We start from the raw sequence: 9,407 nt of genomic DNA, 5'->3' as shown, positions 1-9,407 counted from the left end.
TATAGTTTGTAAATAATTAAAATAACATATTTTTCACATGAAACGATAAAAATTAGACATTTTAATTTATTAAATGTTCAAATGCTACATCGTATATTATAAAGATAAAAAAAATCAATAATTTAAGAACAAAAAATGTTACAAAAAAAAATTAAATCTTACAATATTAAACATATATCATTCTCTCATAATAAAATACTTCTTAAAAAAAGGATAAAAATTTTAAAACAAAGAAACCAATGTATATTAGTCCAGATGTACGTAATACTCCTTTTTTAAATGTTGAACGGTCAAAGCATTTTGAAACAAAATAACCTATGTATATTAGTCAAGATTTACGTAATACTCCTTTTTTAATTGCTGAACTGTCAAAGCATTTTAAAACAAGGAAACCAATTTGCGAGGCATCAAAATCATGGCTTCCATAGAGTTGAGACATGAGAAGAAGACAATGGAAGAAGCTTAGACGACAGAATCAGTAAGCTGCCGGATTCACTCCTCATTCAAATTCTCTCTCTTTTGCCGATGACAAAGGATGCATTCAGAACTTGTCTTCTCTCAAAAAGGTGGAAGTATCCCGACTTTAATTGATAGCTTGAATTTCTCTTGTTTAAATTGTCGGCCAAGAGAAAACATCTTCTTTATTGATAATGCATTAGCTCATTCCATCTTCTCCAAATTAAAAAAATTCCAACTCAAATTCACTGACTGCAACTTGTGTCTGTTAGTCGATCGTTGTTCCAATCCCTGATCTGAATATGATTCCCTAGTCGATCGTTGTGTAAGTTTTGTTGTAGAGAGAAAAGTGGAAAATGCTGTGTTGTGGTTATATGGTAACGGGTGCACATTACCTGAATCTCTATACACATGTCCATCCTTGGTATCTTTATATAGATGTTCAACGTTGCGGCTTTGGACTTCCCCGCGGTCATATCATGGAACTCTCTAAAGAGCATAAAGTTGGGGTATTTGGTGATAAATGATGACCAAATTGTGAAATTATTGTCAGGTTGTCCTGCATTGGAATCTATGGAATTATATATGTTTGAGGGTTTCCATTTCTTGAAAATTAATTCTTTAAGATTAAAGAAATTGAAGCTGAAACATTATTTTTTTTGGGGAAGATGGAGAAGACTTAGAAATTTTGGCTCCATATCTTAAGTATTTGGAAATATCTGTAGATTTTTATAATCTCAAATGTAGACTTGTGGATGTGTCGTTTGTGGTTAGTGTAAAGCTTACTTTCAACATCATATGCATCAGACTACAATTTTATTATTCATGAAGAATTAGATGAGGAAAACGGTTGTCGTGACTATCATCAAGATTTTAGGACCCTTGTCCAAGATTATCTTCAGAAGTTATCTCATGCAACTGAGCTATATAACAATTGGAACTTGGTTCACAGAGGTTAGTCTTTAACTCGAAAATCCTTAGAAAGTTAATCTTTTGCACATAGATGTACAATCTATCTCTCTGATGTGAAGTACATCTTTTTGTTGTTGTTACTTTCTCCTTTCTTCTACTAGTTTCATTGGGATTAATGTAACAGGTCATGTGCATGTTGCAGTTCAAAGGGGTGTTGATTCCATAATTTAAATGCAAATATCTAACACTGGATTTGCATATGAAAAAATTTAATTTGTACGGAGTGGCTGGCTTTTTGAGAGCCTCGTCTCATGTGGAGACACTCAACATAAATATGGAAACTACGCCGGTAATCTCTTCTTTTTACATCGATTCATTTGGTTAATTTTTTAACACCCCTCCACTTTGCTTCTAAAGAAGAATGCAAATATGTCCTTAATTATCAGTAAGAAGCTTTGCTAACGTCACTGTAAAGCTTCATGTTTCCATGGTTATTATTTTTATGATAGGAACACTTCCCAAGTACCACTAATAATTGTTGGATCTAAAATTTTTACCGTAACGAATACTTCTATGGAATTATTTTTTTTCTTATTTGTGCAATTTATATTCATTGACCTGCATTTGACCCCAATTATATTCCATGTCTCCAGTCAGATGAATCCCTTAGCCACTTTGTCGAAAATTCCCTCTGCAAATTTGAGTTACTTGATTTGGCCAAAGGAGATAATATGGATTTGCAAAGTTGGGTTTCAAGCTTTAATTTTCCCAATCTCAAGAAGGTTAAGATTGTCATCTCCTCGGAGCGGTGCTTGAAGGATCATGTCAAATGGGGCTTTGACAAGCTCTTTAACCTTTTGGAAATTCTCCTAAAGAATGCAACTGTTTTGGAGAAGTTTGATATCATATCAATGAGAAGAATGTGCAACATATGTTCAATGAACTATTTGTCCCAATATTTATCTCGATTGGTTGAGAAACTGTCATGTTGCCCTAGATCCTCCACCAAGTTTATGATTATCTCCATGTTACTAATTACTGCTCTTTTGGAGTTACCTTTATGCATACCAAATGTTATGGTTGCTTGGTTTCTCATTAGGATTTTTGTTTGTTGCACATTAGGTGTTGTTGATGTGCATTGGGACCTGGTAAGCCAAATCCCAACATAACTACATGTACAGATACATTAAAAAACATGAATGAAATGTTTCTAGAAGAACTTTCCATGCTGGCTATTTGGAATACTTGGTTGACGTTCAATGGTATTACACCCTTAATTTCTTTTTCTTCGGTATAAATGGAAACATTTTCTTGTGATAATATTTGTAAAATAATTGTTTGACGGGTGCTTTCTTATTTGAGCTTCATCAATTAGAAGGAAAAATCAAACAACTGGAAAAACTACAATATACAATTTGGTGTGGTACCTAATAGAGAGCTTAAAAACCATACTTTTCGTACAATACCTCCTATTTCTCAATCAATCATTTCTTGTAAAGGCTTCACCAAAACAGAAACAAAGTGATCTCTGGATTGGATTACCCGTTCAAAATATCTTAAGCCTTTAGAGTTTATTGCACCGTCAGTAAACAAGATTTTTTTGCACCATCGGATAACTGAAAAGATAATTGCCATAATCTTTTCATGTAATTAATATTTGCACCTTTTTAAAAAAATTATAAGTTTATGTTTAGAAAAACATTAAAGTAATTTGAATCCTAACTGTACTATAATCCATATTTATTCCTAGTTTTTAGAAATTTTTTTCTAGTCCACCATTTTTTTAATTTCAAAAAACCTTAATTAATGAAATTCACATTTATATTAATTATAATATAATTTCAGGTTCTTAAAAAATATTATAATATAATGTGTAACCAGGAACAAGATTTGAAAGAGATGAAAGATGAAGGGAATTATCCAAAAAAAATCATGTTCTATGGGAAATACAACAATGGAAAAATGAAATTGGCACTTCAAAAAACACTTAAGTTTCATGGGAAAATGTTGGGTTTTAAAGGTGCGAATGAAATTAAAAGGTTGTAACCTTTATGAAAAGTTGTATTTTCTAAAGGATTGTGACCGTTCTAAAAGGTTGTGACTTTTCCAAACAGTTGTGACTTTCTTGAAGAGTTGCAACTTTTCTGAAAGGTTGTGACTTTTCCGATAAGCCACAATAAGCAATTGTTCACACTACCCTTTGTTGTTTATAAATAGAGGATTTTCCTCTCATCATTGAACATCAAATTTCTCCCTCTTCTGCATATATTTTCTTACAAACAAAGTTGAGTCTTTGTGTAATTTTGTTGTTGGCTTTTGAGTTCGTTGAAATTATTGAAGTTTGAGGTACCGCTACTTCTTTAATAGTTTATCCATGTTATCTTGTGAGGAAATAATCCATAACTTCTGATACAATGAGGGGACTAAATTCCTTAAGAGCACAAATTGAATTTTATGAATTCGGATATTGTTTTTTATTTCAGCTTTATTATTTCTGATTTGCTGACTTTGATACAGGAATAACAAGTTTAAGGAATTAAGTATTTTTTTCCTTTATCTGAAATTTTTGATTGGGGCACGATAGATCTTAGAAGCTATTTTCATGGTATTTATATGATTCTGCTATGTCTAAGTAAGTACAATATGAAGGAATCTTAGACTTGATACTACAAAGTAGAATTTGTTTTTCTTACCATAATCTTGGTCAAATTAAAGATGATTAAGTTAAATAATGTGTTATTGTCTTAATGGTTTTCACAAACTATTTTCAAGGTTTTTTTATCTGTTGTGATAAAATTGGGTGTATTGGAGGCATCTTTCAAAGATCTTAATCCAAGAATGTAGATGGCAAGACTTTTTTCAGAAAAGAAGAAGAAAAGAAAATTTTAATATTCGATTTGAAGAATATAAAAACTTCGTCGAATATTAATATTTTTCCAGAAAAGAAAATATTATTTGTTATGACTAAGTGGAAGCTCTATAGAATTTAACATTCATAGATTTGAAGTCAGTCCAACAAACTTGGTAACGAGGGAAAGCTTTTCGAAAAGAAAATCATATCCTTATGATTTTCTAATTCTGTTTTGGAGACTAAAACTTGTGTAGTTTTCTACTCCGTATGAAGTTAGATTGTGTCTGATGTTTGGAGACTAAAATCTTTTAATTTTCTACTCCTTTGGTTTGAAGAATATAAAAACTTCACCAATTTATTAAACACTCTGTTTGAATGAGTGTTCCGATTTCAAAAATATAAAATCTTCATCGTTAACTAGAAACAGTATTTTATTTTTTATTTCTGGAGATTAAAACCTCTTGATTTTCTGCTCTGTCTAAATTTAAAATTAATTTTTTTTATTTTAACGATCCATGAGGGGGTCAGGGATGAGCAACACCCCCAGGTCTTAACATAAATTAAAAAAACAAATAAAAATACAATGAGGGGGACATAAACCTTACCTCTTATCCTAGGGTGGTTCATAAGTCGACTAACCTACTAAGATCGATCGACTTATCCCCAATACTATGAAAATGTAAACCTAGAAACTATGCACCTAAAAGAGAGTACTCCTCTCGATGCAAGAATTCTTGGAAAACATAAAAAAGGGAGACTCATCCATTACAAAAGTAAGAAAAGAAAAAACTACACTAATCCTATTCAATATAGCTATATTCTTCAACAAAATAGACAAACTGAAAAGGGGGGAGTTGAAGCAAAAGATAGTACAGAGAACATCTATACCAATACTAAAGAGAATACGAAAAAGTTCAGGGAGGTTTCTTCACTCTCTTCAACTTTCTTCTCCTGAAGTTAGCTATTCCTAACTTTTCCAGCATGTAACTTCCTTTTGCCTCTGTAGGTAGTTTCTGCTGAGTATAAAAGTATTGTGGAATGTCCAGTGTGTGGCTCCATTTTGATAGATAATCTGCAGTACTATTACCTTCCCTGTATGTGTGTGTACATTGGAAGAAATCAAGTTGAGTGGTGAGCTCATATATTTGCTGTTGAATCTTCCATGGTAAAGTGGTCCTAGAACTGATCCATTTAGTGAGAAGTGTTGAGTCAACCTCAAGAATTATTCTCCTATAACCATGTTGATAACACCATTGAATCCCAAAAGTAGCATCTTTTATTTCAGCCTGGTTATTGGAACCTATTCCCAGAGGCACTGCATAAACATAGATCATATTCCCAAGGTGATCCCTTAGGATTCCTCCCACTCCTATTTTTCTCGGATTATTAAGAGCACTTCCATCTATATTGAGCTTAAAAATATTGTTAGGGGTCTACTCTAAGTGACTGTGAGTATCCTCATTTACTGTTTGCATCTCTCAACCATAATAATCAGATCTCTCCAATTATCAGGCCACTTCAGATAGGGGAACACAATAATAGGAAGTTGAGTAGTGTCCCTGAGAATTAAGTAATTGATCCTAGATATGTTTCATGTTTTTCCTCCATACTTTGCTGCACACCTATTCTTCCATAGGTTCCAGCAAATAAAAATGGGAAGGGCATGAAGCAAAATTTTATGCACTTCATTTAGAGGTTTCATAATCCACCATCTCATTAACTAATTTCTCAATGGAGTGTGACTGTGAATAACTCCAAAATATGCAGAAAATTGAAGCCAAATATGGTTAGCAAAATAACCAGTGATGAAGATATGATCCACAGTATCCAAACCAGGTTTGATGCAACAAGAACACCTAACTAGTTCCTTTCCAAAGGTAATAACTTTTTCATTGGTGGGGATCTTTTCTCTTAATACTCTCCACAACAAAAAGAATACCTTGAAAGGAATATTCTTCTGCCATATATAGGTATTGGTCATGGTCCTATTTCTCTTTTTTCTGATGAGTTCTCATGCTGAAGCACATGTAAAGTCCCCTTTCTCATTAGGATACCATATAGGAATATCATGGACCACTTCTTAAAAGTGAATAACAATGTTAAGGATTTTTGGGACCAAAAGGGGAGGGACCTGCTATCTTACCAGAATTTCATTCCAATTTCCATTCATCAGGAAGTGAGAAACTTTGGTGTATTAAGTCTATTGTTGCTGGTACATTTTTTGGCCAAAGCTCCATCTCTCATCCAGTCATTTCACTAGAAGTAGCTATTACCTGACTCAATTTTCCACTTGATTTATTCTTCTACAGTTTGTTTGTTCCTTTTCATGTAATTCCACACTAGAGATTGTCCAGTGTGCCACTTCTTGGCAACTGGATTAGCTCTTAGACAATATTTAGCCTTTAAAAATTGCCCCATAAAAAATTCTTGGTTCTAAAAATCCACCATTGCTTGTATTGTAAAGATATGCAAATATCAGTAAGCTGTCTTACACCAATACCTCTCTCCTCATAAGGATAACTCAGCGTCTCCCAGAAAGTCCAGTGATATTTTTCTCTCTCTTTGTCCCATCCCAGAAGAAATCAGTTGTCACCTTCTTAATGTATTTGATAGTAGTTTTGGGAGCTAATATTGCAGAGAGGGTATGAATAGGAATGGATTGAAGGACATGTTTCACTAAAGTGACTTTTCCTCCAAAACTTAAGATTCTAGATTGTCATCCACTAATCTTCTTAATCACTTTAGCCACCAACTATAAATAGTAGATAATTCTTTTTCTATCAATTTATAAAGGGCAACCTAAGTATGTAATAGGACTCTCCTTTTGCGAGAAGCCAATAATTTCCTTGATCATCTCCATAGTGTCATGTGGAGTTTTGGAAGTGACCATAAAGTGACTCTTCTTCTTGTTGACCAGTTGATCTGAAATAGCTTCATAGGATGACAGTTTTCATAATCAACTGAATAAAATTCCTGTTTGCAAAAGTAAATATGATGATATCATCTACAAAGCTGAGGTAATTTATCTGAGAACCCCTGCTCTCCATGTGGAACCCTTTATACAATTAGTTCTGATATAGGAAGTTTAGCATCCTTGGTAGAACTTCAGCTCCCAATATGAACAATGCAGGGGATAAAGGATCCCCTTGTTTGAGACCCTTGGTAGAATGGAAGAAACCAAGCCTTGTTCCATTAATAATGATGGAATACCAATTATTACTCATGATCCTCTAGATCATATCAATAAAACACTCCCCGAAACTAAATTTTCTCAAAACCAGACAAACGAAAGCCCATGAAACCCTATCATATGCCTTAGTCATATCCAGTTTGATAACCACATTCTCACCTTTTTTTGGTTTTTTGATATTATGAATAATTTTCTATGCAAGCATAATATTCTCATAAATACATCTACCTTTGACAAAACCAGATTTGTTTGATGAGATAAGAGTTGGTAGTATAGGAGCCAATCTGAGACATAGAAGTTTTGAAATAAGTTTTTTGGATGCTCAACTTTGGGAAGCAAAACTAAAAAGGCATGTGTCATGAATCTTGGCATGATATTACCATAAAAGAAGTAATGAACAGCAACTAATAGATCATCTTTAATGATTTTCCAGCAAATTTGAAAAAAAATTCCACTCATATCATTAGGGCCAGCAGCTGAGTTTGGATTCATAGAGAACACTACATGCTTCAGCTCTTCAATACTAGGCACTATCTGCAAAATCTGATTGTCTTTAGGAGTAACTAGTCTAGGAATGCACCAAAGAATATCTTCATTAATCTTAATCTCTTTGCCAGTAAAGATATGTTGGAAATGGTCACATATTGCTTTTGCTATGTTATCATCCCTTTGTATCTAGTTTTCATTATCACCACAGATTCTATGGATGAACAATTTCCTCTTTCTCCCCCTCATAAGAGCATGAAAGTACTTTGAGTTGACATCCCCTTTCTTAAACAACTAGAGCTGAGTTTTCTGCCTGAGAATAGACTCTTCAATCTTCAAGTACCTGATATATTTAGCATTGACTTTGTGGAACTTTATTCTATTCTCTTCAGTGTTTTTATGATAATTTCCTCTTCAGCAACTTTGACCCTCTTTTCATAGTCCCTGACAGAAGCAAATATGCCTCCAAATTCTATCTTGGACCAGCTGCTAAGTATGGATGATAACCTCTTCATTTTCTGATGCAATATCCACATGAGATTACCAGATGTCTCTCTAGTCCAGCACTTGTTCACAATGTCCATAAAATTCTCATCATCAACCCAGAAGTGTAGGAATTTGAAGTATCTAGTCCTAGTATCTTGTCTCACCACCATCTCCATTAATAAAAGACTGTGATCAGAAGCTACTGTTGGAAGGTGTGAAATAACTGTTTGAGGCATAGTTTTCAATCACTTATAATTCACCATGGACCTATTTAATCTCTTCCAAACTCTAGCTACCTCACCCCTTTGATTGCACCATGTGAAAGGTTGACCATTGCAGCTAAAATCAATCAAATCACATGCTTCTATCACACTGATAAATTCAAAACTTATTTTCATATTATACAATAACCCCCCTTTCTTCTATTCAATGGAAGTAATAACATTAAAATTTCCAATAGCACACCAAGGTGTGTTTAGGTTTGAGAAATGAAGCAACCGTTTCCACAAAGTCCTTCTCAGTTGTTCTCTACATTTTGCATAAATAAATGAAACTAAGAAGATATCAGTAAACTCCACATGCTTCAAATTACACGTGACTTGTTGTTCATCAGATTCCATCACACTGCAAGTGTAGTCATTGGTCTAAAAAATCTAAATCTTCTCATTTTGATTACAAAAGGCATTATCCATATTAAGATGTATCATGAAGTTATTGAGTTGAGAACTATCTGAAAATGATTCAAAAATAGAAATCAAAGTTAGATTATAGGCTTTTTTGAGATTTAGGAGTCTTTCAAGATATCCTTTGGTGTTGATGCTTCTAGCATTCCAGCAAATAGCTTTAATCATTAAATACCTCTGCTCTTAGATCTATTGTGGTGTCTTCTAGGATTAGCAGATGTACTAGTAAAGATTTTTCTATTGTTCTGTCTTTGGATTTTTCTACCCCTTGATTTGAAGTCAAAAAAACTTCATTATCATTCAAAGTTCATTCGGTTGACGATTTGAAGAATATAAAAACTTC

At 33.4% G+C, this 9,407-nt stretch overlaps 1 pseudogene; it reads left to right on the top strand.

Annotated features, from left to right (window-relative positions):
* The first annotated feature begins 894 nt into the window (after positions 1–894).
* On the top strand, positions 895–3,891 carry LOC129869731 (probable F-box protein At1g60180; annotated as a pseudogene).
* Positions 3,892–9,407: the final 5,516 nt, after the last annotated feature.

The sequence above is a fragment of the Solanum dulcamara genome, chromosome 10, assembly GCF_947179165.1.
Source record: "Solanum dulcamara chromosome 10, daSolDulc1.2, whole genome shotgun sequence".
NCBI classification, from domain to species: domain Eukaryota; kingdom Viridiplantae; phylum Streptophyta; class Magnoliopsida; order Solanales; family Solanaceae; genus Solanum; species Solanum dulcamara.
This window is presented reverse-complemented; position numbering and strand designations above follow the sequence as displayed.